Source organism: Corapipo altera, unplaced genomic scaffold (genome assembly GCF_003945725.1).
Source record: "Corapipo altera isolate COAL_440 unplaced genomic scaffold, ASM394572v1 61281, whole genome shotgun sequence".
NCBI lineage: Eukaryota > Metazoa > Chordata > Aves > Passeriformes > Pipridae > Corapipo > Corapipo altera.
In genome coordinates, this window is record NW_020884921.1 from 6,510,836 (window position 1) to 6,522,831 (window position 11,996).

The 11,996-nt window shown below is 36.6% G+C and overlaps 1 long non-coding RNA gene across 2 annotated transcripts; it reads right to left on the reverse strand.

Moving 5' to 3' along the window:
- Positions 1-248: 248 nt before the first annotated feature.
- Positions 249-11,778, reverse strand: LOC113953617. Of its 2 annotated transcripts, none has more exons than XR_003529947.1 (3): positions 11,671-11,778; positions 11,067-11,181; positions 249-378 (listed from the first exon to the last, which is right to left on the reverse strand). It is a non-coding gene; the product is annotated as an uncharacterized LOC113953617 (long non-coding RNA). The 2 variants fall into 2 exon arrangements; XR_003529946.1 differs by lacking the exon at positions 249-378 and adding an exon at positions 10,233-10,308.
- Between the last annotated feature and the right edge of the window lie 218 nt (positions 11,779-11,996).

Genomic DNA, 11,996 nt, shown 5'->3' on the forward strand with positions numbered 1-11,996 from the left:
GGTTTTCTGTAAAAATAAACTACGGCAGAATGTAAGTATTAACCCTATCTTATAGCTACAGAAATGAGCTCAGACAGACTAAGTCTCTCATTCAACAAAGACTTAACTCTCTGCTTAACTTTCATGGGACCACTCCAGGGTTTTAAATTAAACACCAATTTAAGTGCATTGCTGGATCACAACCAAAATCACAAAATAAGTCTATAGCAGTTCCAGGACTTGAAATGTGAGTCTCTGAGGCCCAGTCCAATTCTTTAACTCACAGAAACATCCTTCTTCAATTTAAGTCTTAATCTGATGACTTTTCAGTAAGAAAGACACTTTCAAAAGGTTTGGAGTTTGGCATGGATCAATGACATATCTGAAGCTTTTCTGAACCTGTAATAAATGTGTTGTTTTTAGAATTAAGAGGAAAAGCAAACTAGTATTTTACATTGCTTCTCTCTTCCTCTGCAGGGGTACAAAAATAAAAAAGAAAAGGACTGCAGATTAATTCATCTAGAAAAGCTTGTCATAAGCCTGAGTATTTTCTCATTTTGTTCATTTTTTTCCCCAACAGGTAGATAAGCAGAATAACATGACTTAGTGATGCTTTGTCGACATCAATTTATTTGAAGACAATCATAAAGTGTTTGAAGATAAGAAAGCAATGTTTCAACCTGCTTCACTGAGCGCAATAAAGACCAATACCTTTCCTTGTACCACCAATACAGCCTAGTATTCACTGATGGGTGGTTTCTAATCAAGAATCTCTTCAGTTTCTTAGAAACCTGAACATAGCAGTGAACTGCTGGAGCTCTGATTTGCCTGCCCCATACTCAAGAAACAGGTTGAAATTATCATGGCTTTTTTTTTTCTTGTCCTCTTGGTTTCTGCAAAGCTATAGGCATATTTTGTGTTTGTAGAGTTCACTTGGAGAACTATCATTCTGCTCCGCTAAATGACTTTATTTCACTTTTACAATATTTGTGTGATCAATGCATCTTTAGATATTCAGATGTCTCAGTATCATCGTAGTCAAAGGCAAGGTAGTTTCTCTCAGGCACAAGTGGAGATAATTGTAGGGCAGACACGAATAGGTAGAAAAGTAGAGGGGAAAGTCAAACAAATAAACTGGAAAGGAATTGGTTACCTCTGATTATCAGCCAGTTTTGAATAAATGGCAGATTGATTCTAGGCTAGAGAGAAAGGAGTGGGCACAATAGACAGCTCAATGTTGAAGCAAGGTCAAAGCAGGAAATCCAGACTCTTGGGGTGCTTCTGCATAATATGCCATTTCAAGTGCTACTTCTAACAGCAAGCATGACTCTAGCTCCGAAACAGCTAACGTCCAATGAATCAGTAACCTTTTATTTAGTTTCACTGCAAACTGAGTAATTGTCCCAATTTGGGGCAATAATGCACGAAGAATAATGAAGCTGGTCATTTTGAAAGTTCACAATTTTCATTACCGTAATTACCTTTCAATTTTGTGGTCAGTGATACATACCCTCACATTATTGTATAAGTGTGCTCTTCCATTGTTGTTTCTAGTGGTCTGGGAACTGATAGCTTTTTACAGCAGATACATTATGCACACCAGAAGAGGAAATGATTCTCCTAAAAACACACAGACTAATATTAAAATAATTACAGGTGCAATGTAGGGAAGAACCTTTAGGTAGATATATAGATATATAGACTTTATCTAAGAGGTAAAGCTTGGAAAGTGGTCAAAAAAGTGATATATAACAGATATAGCTTGATATTTCATATTTAAGCATAAAGTGGCAGCATGAATCAGCAAACAAAATGAAAAGGAATTCTCAGTCTGGAAGAGAGGTGTTGTCAGAAGCATGTCAGGAAAGAAACTCAGGAACGAAAGAGTGGTGGTGGTATGAGAATCGAGACAAAGATAAAAAGTCTTGCATCTGTGCAGAATAACAGTGAAATGAGAGTTTATATAGTAAGAAGCGGAATTTGAACAGTAGGGAAAGAGGAGATTGAGTTTTTTACTATTTATTTTCAGTGGAGTCTTTCCTCTCTTGCCCTGCTTGTGGGCTGTTCTTTTGACTTCTAATCTGATGCAGGACACTTCTATTTGCTTTTCTGTTTGGATAGCATGAAGACACTCCTTTAATATCAGGCCCTTCGCTGCAAGACAGTGCTGAAGGTATTGCCCCTGAAATTCAGTTATCTAATTTCTTTGCTGTTACCCCCTTCCCTCCATAAGTGGTTCTTGGCCTGCAGTTAGAACTGAGTGTAGCTGAGTACATTAGATGTAGAATCTGAGAAGCCTAACACTCCCTGTAGTGGGGATTCTGGTAAACCCCGGACCTCAGCAAACCCACTTATAGCAAAAGACTAATTCAAAACCTGCATTCCTCTATTCAAGTTGGGGGTTTTTTGTTGTTGTTTTTTTGGGTTTGGGTTTTGGGGTTTTTTTTGCTGTAGCATTCCTACTGTCTTTTTTTGCAATATTTTTAATTTCTGGTGTCACTTTGAGTGTCTCAGCACTTTTTTTTCTGTGAAACTTTACCCCACCAGAATCATTTTGGAAAGAGGTGTCATACAGGGCCCAGTGTTAGCTCCGGTTCGTGTTTCTGAGCACAGTGGTGGAGGGCCATGTGTGCAGTTGAAATTTGTGAAAGTATATAACTGGTGGCAAATTTAGCCATCACACTGTCCATATGGCTGACACAGGAGCACTAGGGCATGAAGGTCATGAGCAAAGTCATGCTCTGTCGTGCCTTTGTTTATAAAACTCCCTGGGCTTACAATACATGACCATACAACTACTGAGGTGCTGCAGCCTGGGCTGTCAGGGAAATACCAGTTTTCATTACGATTCTTGAAGCCTATCATGTTACACTTCAGAAGTAGTGACCAGTTTATTTAAAACAAAGAAGCTTTGACCTTTCTCCCCTTTCGAAAGCAAAACCACATGAAGATAAAGTGACTCATTTCCGGCTTTAAACAAGTTCTAAGAAATATTTTTTTCCCAAGTACAGTTTGTGCACTTTCTCTTCTTCCCCTCTTTGCCACCTCTTTACCCCTCCCTGCCTTTTGCATAAATATCTCATTCCCTTCTTGTCAAGGTCAATGTATTTATTACTTATATTCACTGTGTAGTTCTTTTTCACTTTTAGTTTTCTTTCTTTTTTCCTTCCTTTCTTTCTTTTTATCTGTGTTGTTTATAACCATGACCCTTGATCCTCCAAGTCTTAAAACAGCTTGGCTTTTAGTAGCTAAATCTGACAAGATCAGCATTTTTCTGTTTATTCTGAGAATATTATTTACCCTCTGGAGTTTTTAAAAGCAATTCTATAAAACATTGCTTGGAAAAAAGTTTGTAGCATTCAAAGACTTCCATAAACCTAGTGCTCAGCATAGAGTAACTTTTAATTCTTATTGCAGAACTCAGAACAATTAAGCTTGATTTTCCCTCTCCCTGCAAAACATGTCTACACAAATGCATTTTCCAAGAATATTGGTAAGTATTTCACTCTAAACACACTAGCAACCTACTAGTAGTTAGCATAATCTTTTGCAGTAGTGTAAAATATAACGAAATCAGACATATTGTATGATCAATTAGTTCCTAGAATAACCTTATTTTTATATGACCACAACAGAGATGTATTTATTCATTTGGGGGGGTTTATTGGAAATAAATGATTGTTGTGTTGGCTTTCTGTCAAAATATCAAACAACCCTGTAATCTCCAGAAAGTCAGAATACGACAGAACCAATGATACAAAAACAATGTATCCTTGGGCTAATACACAGATTCTTAGTAAGTGTGTTAAATTTACACCCATTTAAAACAAGTCAATTTAAACAAGCTCAGAAGATTTTCAAGAAGGTGATTGCTTAAACACAAGTATCCCCAAGGCCATGTTAAAATCACACTGCTGTTAGTTCCTTTTGGGAATTGCAGAAAATTGTGGATTTTCCCTCTGCAATTTCCTTTTTTCCTTTCCCTTCCTTTCCTCTTTCCTCCAGCTCTCTATTCATTGAAAACCAACGGGAATGAAGCTCTGCAGTATAAGCAGAAAGTGGGGATACAAAGAATGACAGAAGAACATCTGCAGCAAAACTGGAGGATTTCTGTGAGTGAAAAATGCTGCTGTTTGAGAGTTTGCTTTATAGGTCTTCTGTGTGAGAGTTAGAGAGACACGGTAAAGAAACCTGCCAGCAGCACTCAGGTCACCAGGATGCAAAAAAATTTCTTCCCAGAGCAGCGTGCTAGAAAAAGAGATGGATGGACAGACAGAGAGAGAGAGGCATACAGACTTGGAAAATCTTCCCAAAATCTCCGAGTATAGATAAAATGCAGACTTCAAAATCCTTGGCCTCTGGAGAAAATAGTTCCAGAAATATTTTTATGGTGAACTTAGGAGTTTTACCCAACTTGATACTACTCAGTTACTTCACTAAGAATGTTTCTCAGGAGACTGAGATGTCCTCCACCATGAGAGCACAGTGCTCATCTATCTTTCATTTGCCCCTCTGTGCTTTCTACAGGGAGGTGAGATCAGTAAGGGTAAACATTTGAAGAACTGCCATGAATTTTCCATGCTGGTTCTCAGCCTCGAGGTAAATTCTTCTGGAAAGTTTGGTAAGATTCTGTTTGTCTGATTTCCAATTAGCTATGCACATAATAAAATGTTTTCATATTTTAAGATGTTTTTCAGGGTGCTTTATTTTCTGGCTTAGGTAATGTCAAAACTGGCTTATTTTAGAAGAGTTTGCTTTCTGGAAGGAATGTGTGCTTTGTTCAGTTTGAAAAAGAGGTGAAGGACAGATAAAGGAAGCTGAAACCAAGTAAAAGTTGCAGAGTAAATATTAAAATATATCATTTTTCCTTGCTGAGGGGCTGAATTTTGGCTTGTACAGAAATTGTATGTGATTGAGTATTTAAAACATGCTGAAAAGAAGGAGGAGATGAGGATAATGTTTCACAAACACCCTTCTACTAGTGATTTGCTGTGAGTTTTTGATAAATCACTGTTGCTGTCTTTGTGTTAGGGTGCTCACTTCCTTTATCACAGTGCTGTGAGGAACCATTAGGTATCTATATAAAAGGGTTTCAAAATCTATTTTTTTACCACCATCATGATTCATGGCATAAAAGAAAACATTTACATCTTTAGCTGACAATTAATATGAAACCAAATTATTGCAAAAGCAAAGAAACTCCCCTTGGTAACAAGGGTTAATCCAAAACTGGGATAAGTTAATGGGAATAATTTCAGTATGTTTGAGTGAATGGCTTAGTTTCACATGCTGCGCCCCATAAATATCTGGTGTAACTATAATGAGGCCAATTGAAAGGGTTCACAGAACCTTTTATCTAGTGGGGAAAAACTTATAGCAATAAACAAGCAAAAGCTGCATGCAAGGTAGAGAACTAAATTATAATTGCTGTAGAAGACAAGAATTTCACTTTAAGGGAAGCCAAGTTTTCTGCATGAAAATTTTACACCTGGAATGTTGCAATAACAAAGTTTTAATCATTTTTTCTTCATGGTCTTTCTTGAAGTGAACACATTGCAGTGTTTTAACATTTTAGACAAAAACATGGTCTAGACATGTACATGTACCAGTGGAATGAAATCATTAATAATCACTATCTAAAATGAATTACATTCCAAAAGCACAGACTAATGATTTATCTTTTTTTTCATGGGGCTGATCTCTATCAGATTGATTTATGTAGTAGCCAATCATGTTTCAGTAAACTCTAGTATGCACATGCATTTTTAAGTGGTGATAAGTTGTGATTGTCAATTTATTTTTACACAAAGCCAAAAAAAATTTTAAAAAGCACCCAAACCTGCAAGAGCACTAGTATGCTTGCCAGTAGAAAAAGATGCTGAAAACCTAACTTCTCATATTACTCTTTACCTTCTATGTCACATGCATGCCCAAACTAACATAATGGGATAAAAAAACACCTATCCTGAGGCGGGAGGGTTAAAAAATGTATGATTTGCTATGACAGATGATAAATGAGCTTATTTTTTACTTACATGTTTACATTATTTGCTTTGGTAGAATGTGGAGGGCTTTTTTACATTACATAATTTACTTTGATAGTAGATACTTTTGTTGGTAGTTGGAGTGATTGGCAGCTTCAAGCTGTTCTGTTTAATTGCCTTTACACTTTGCAAAATTCTATGTTTGGAAGACATTGTTTCACAAATAAATAAAGTGTGTAGAGGGGGGTGTGTGTGTGTGTATATGTGTATGTGCAAGAGAGACAACTGGAGAAAGAAAGAATTTCTTCAATCAGATGCACTACCCATTCTGTTTTGCTTTTATGTGTATCTCCTTTAACTGTGCATTGGTTTGTTTCTATCTCTTTCTCAGTTCCTCTCTAATGGAGCAATATGGTGTTGATTTGGGTTAGGACTATATGTAGAATCCTATTAATTTCACAGGAAGCAGGGGATATGATGGAGTCTTAGGAAAAAGTAAGGAAGAATGGGCTAGAGTACATCCAAAGTTCATAATTTCTTTTTTCATAAAGGGAAAACAAAAATACACATAAAGAAAAAAAAAGGTCTGCGTTGTATTCTTTGTTTTTCTGTGGTTTATCCTTTGGACTAGTTCTTAGAGGATATTTTTCAGATTTTATTTCAAGTCTTAATTAAATTATTTTATCTCCCTCTTATTTCAGACCACAATATATGGATCCTTTGGAAAGTTTATTTTTGTTTTGTGTTTTACTGGCAAAGGGAAGGGAATTCTGTTTTATTTATATAAGTAAGAGTTTGGAAGGGAGAGACAGTGTCTACAGCACATGAGCAACTGCTGCCCAAGTCTGTAAAGAGTTGGTGCAAACAAGCAATTTGAAAACTCAATGTCTAGTGACATCTTCACATCTCAAATTAACCAAGACAGCTCTGAATTTCCTATTAATTTTATTTCCTGAAATTATAACAGGATGTTCAAAAGATGTTTATTTCAGTAGTGACACTATTTTTCTTTGATTAGCAAACCTGAACAGTTTTAGAAATTTCATAAGCAGTTTTAGGGGTCTCATGAATAAATAAGCATACATTTTAAATGGAAACATTTCTAAAAATGCTGTATAAAAATGTATTTTTCTTTACACACAAGTACAGAAGTTCTCTGCAGTGAGGTATAATGGTCAGATGAAGTTATGCTACATGGTTTTGTGTTCTGAAAATATGATAAAAACATTGCATAGCAAAGATCCAAGACCTTTAAGCAAGCAAGGATTTCAGAAAATGTTGTTTCCCCATCTCAGGTTTAATTGTACAGAATATTAATAGTTCAGGCTAATGCTCAGCAGCTCACTTTCTTTTTAACATCTTCATTAAAGCTGTTAAAATATTTTAAGTACATTCTTTCCCTATAATTTTCCTACAGAAAGAAGTAAAATAGGATAAAGAAACTCACTGGAATACCACTCAGCAGATTCCTTAAATAAGATACATAAAAGACTGTGTATTTTCCTTTAAAGTCTTGTCTTAATTTGGGACTATGGGCATGTTTTATATGTTTTACATGTTTAGTATGTGGATGCTGAATACCAGAGTGGACAGATTGTGTGCTCTTTAGTTAAAAGGGGTTGTGTAGTGTATTCTACTGTATTAGTTTTATCTGATGATGCAAGTAAATTAGTAAATCAGAAAGGGGAAAGATGGAATAAGAAATAAATATGCTAACAAAAATCAGAATTGGAAAAATTAGTTCACAGTTGACACAGAGTTTTTTTCCATTAGGGAGTCTCTTTAATAAATCTCAGTTACTACCATGTACTGATATCACACATGGAAAAATAATAAAACAGAGGCTGATCAGTGCAACTGTGCGCATTCAAATAATCTTACATGAACCAGTTCAGAAGTTTACTTTAGAAAAGCTATGCACAACGAGTACTCATTTTTTTCAAAACACACCAACATGTCTAAGTAATTCTGACATATTTAGGGTATTTCCCTTCTCATCACCCCTCAACCATCTTCCAGACTCAATAGACAAATGAGGTGAGGTGAAAGCCAATGACATAACAGAACATACATAGCATGCATAATATATTGCATTAGTGTCCTCTGCATAACATTATAAAGCTGTGGATGTCTATTGGACAAAGAAATAAACAACAAACATGTTTTTTCCCACAGTGAAACAGCAGAGTAAAAACACAAACTGCTCATACAAATATTATCACCACAGACATATCTTACTATCCAGCTATATAACTGAAAATATTTTGATCTATATGACTCTAGTGGCCTTGATCCAAAGCTTATTGAAGCCAATTAAGAATCTCGATCATCTTCAGTGATTCAACCTAGCCCATTAAAAGATTTTGCTCTAGGGGAGTAAATGGAGGGTTTTTAAGGGCCACCCTTGCATGTCACTTCCATTTATCACAAAGGAAAAATACTTCCCTCCATTAACACTATATAAGGCAGTTTCCTTTTCCAGTAACTCTACTGTATGTGTCAAACTCTTTCCCTCAGCTCTCTGCTGATCCCTTATACCAAAGATGACTGCAAATATAACGTAATATTACTTCTCAAAACAGTGCTTAGGAAGTCAGTGTTTCCAGAACTCATTCACATAATTTTTCCCTGCTGCAAAGCTCATGTGGGTAGTTTATGAATGACAACAGCTAAATTAAAAGTTATCCTATCTGAATGGGCTAAAAGACTGGCAAAACTCAGGAAACTATAAGCTAAATAGAAGTGACAGTTATAGTCACCTTTCATGTAAAAAAATCTGTAAACTATTTCCTGTTGTGTCCCATTTCAGAGCTCGAATGTACTGCAAGGATCAGGAGTGGATTAGGAAGCTAAAACACTTCTTCATTTCTTTCATGGGTGTACAAACATAATACAGGGCATGGACTTTTTACCTCTTGTTGATTTAGCCTAATAAGTTCTGAGTTTTTAATTGCACACAGTTCCCTAAGTAGTAAAACCCAACATTACATTATATTGCAATATATATATATTGCTAAATATGCATTACGAAGAGAGTCTTTAATTTTAAAAAAACACTGTCTATATACAGTTCTGCAAATATATCCTTATGAATGTGTTTTCCGTGTTTTATCTGACTGCATGCAGAAAAGCTTTTTCTGATAAGTTTAATATTGGTGTGAGTTAGGAACAAAAACAGGTATTGCCTTCTCATCCACAACAAGTCAGTCTCTGGTTCTTGCAGTCGTCTGCAATACTTCTCTATACAATGGCGCCTTTTCTGACTCAGGTGGTAACAACCAGGAGCCTACAGTAATCTCTGATCCATATGATGCATACGGAATTGGCTGATGTAGATGATGCATATGGTCCATATGGGGATCAAACCTACAACCTCAGTGTTATTAGCACTATGCTCTAACCAACTGAAATAATTTCAGGATTGTTCAGCCTGGAAATGAGAAGGCCTCAGAATGACCTAATTGCAGCCTTCCAATACTTGAAGGGAGACAACAAGATGGAGAGCGACCTTTTACAAAGGCATGTACTGACAGGACAAGGGGGAATGGTTTCAAACTGAAAGAGAGTAGATTTAGATTAGATGTTAGGAAAAATTCCTTATTGTGAGGGTAGTGAGACCATGGAACACGTTGCCCAGAGAAGATGGCGATGTCCCATCCCTGGAAGTGTTCAAGTAGAGGTTGGATGGGACTCTGAGCAACCTGGTCAAGTGAAAGGTGTCTCTGCCCATGTGGCATGATGACTAGATGATCTTTATGGTCCCTTCCAATCCAAACCATTCTACAGTTCTATGATTCTATGAAGAAGATTGTGAGGATTTACAGATTGATCTTAACACACCTATGCACTTCCAAGAAGATATGCTTTCAGAAACAAATTCTCCAGAACTTTCACACTTTTGAAATCCTGGTAGACATCTTTCTTAAAACACAATCCTGAATTTTTCTTTTCCCTAGTGCAATGGTCAGTTGAATAGGAAGCCAAATATTAATCCGTATTGCTCCCACTTCATGTGCTGCAACATCTTTGAACCTACTGGAGATGTCACACTCCCAACTGGAGCACCTGCAGACAGAGGTGTTGTGTGGTAACATCCCTGCCTTACCTCTCACCTAGCAGAGGTACAAGGGACACTGCCCGTCCACACAGAACACAGGTATATGTTTTGGCAAATCCATGTAGGAAGTGAAAAATCATAAAATTTTCCAAAATTTTCCAAAAAATCATCTCCTAGGTTGTACATGTTTGAAGCTTTTCTTTATTTGGGGGGAAAAAAAAAAGCGCCTCTATTTTTATAGCATTTCAGGAAAACATTTTAGCCACCTCTTCTGCTTTTGGGTAGTTTCTGCAGATAGTAGAATACAGTATACAATATATAAGTATATATATAATAAATTTATATGAAATTTAAATACAATTATTACTGTCTTCTAAAGAATAAATATGTCAAGCATCAAAAAAACATTCTAGGCCTACTGTGCTTCAGTTTGAGTAAAAATGCCATTTGTTCCTCTTCAATGAATATTTGAGGAAATAAAATGACACACCTGTTAAATTAGCACATTTAATGTGCACCAAAGCTGTTCATTTGTACAGTAAATAAGTTAAAAACTTGATTCTTATATAATCCACTGTTCAATCTGACTGACTGCTGAACCTCCCTAATCAAATACTTCTACATGATATTGAAAGCTACATTACAGTACATTATTAGCTTGTAAAATGAAATTGCTGCAACATTATGTACTGTATATTTGAAGCAGTAACAAATTTATCGGTGATAGATGAGCTAATGGATGCATTGTATTGCAATAAATATAAATTCAGAGTAGCAATTGGAAAACATTAACATTTTTATATATGAGTTTAGGCATTTATGAGGCTGATCCAGCTAGCAGTAAAAACTAAAAAGGTGTTCTTGCTAGCTGCCATTTCTGCATTGGACTGTCACAAGTAAAAATAAGTGGTCTTTCTTTGCAGCAGGGCTTTTATATCCAACATAACAGACAACTGACAGAGTTTTGGTAAGTAACTATCATTCATTTCTCTAAGAAAAAGTTCTCTGTATACCTGATCAGGAGGTCAAAGCCAGACACTACTTACCCGTAATTTTCCATGGCCTTGCTATCAGTTTCTTCTTCTGCCCAACACCCCCTCCAGTCTTTCTCTCCCAGTTTCCTCTTGAGCTCCTAATGCGTCATGAACTATCCAACAACTTCTGCTGTTTAAAAGAAGCAAAGTCATTTCAGGAGAAGAGTCAAAAATAAAGTGAAAAAGACAGAAAACAGCAGCCAGCTGCAAATGCTGTGAGGAAGACTGGGGACTTCTTTCCTGATATCCAGGCATCTTTCATAGAAATATTTGAGAGAATTGGTCCCCTATGGTCTTACAGCTGGTAAGCTGCACAGGAGCTTGCCATACTGCAGGCAATCCCCCCTGCCAAGGTAAAACACCAGTACTACCATATTCCCTCTGAAAGGCAGAACTATGACAACACTAGCAACCAGATTTGGGGAATCACCCGTTGTGGTAGCCAGAGGAAACATAGAGGCTGAGTGGGTGTGATGCAGGAGGAAAAGAACAGGCAAGTCAGAAGGCAAGGGATTTGACTTAGGGCAAAGGACTGCAGGATGGGGAGGAGGTGATAAATTTTTATATGGAGGTGTGAAGTTGGTTAAGAACCATCTGCATTCTCATGTGTTCAGACCCTGTCTTGCAGACTGGTTGTTCAAGTGGTGTTTTGCAGATGCATGTGTGTTCTTGCACAGTGATGCTTTACTCAGCAGTATTTTCTTGGCATTTACAGCCAATATTTTCTTCACGTACTATCCTTTTGTTTCCAGCTTAGCAGAATGAGGGTTCTGTTGCAGACTTAGATGTCACAATGGATTTGTGATATAAGCAGAAGTGTGTCAGAATGTGGATGCAATTACAGAGTTACTGGAACGGGCAGAAATAAAATAAAGTGTTTGAGTATTATAATTCAGCTTAATGTGAAGTGCTGTTAGTTTGCTTGTCACTGAATATCCTTTT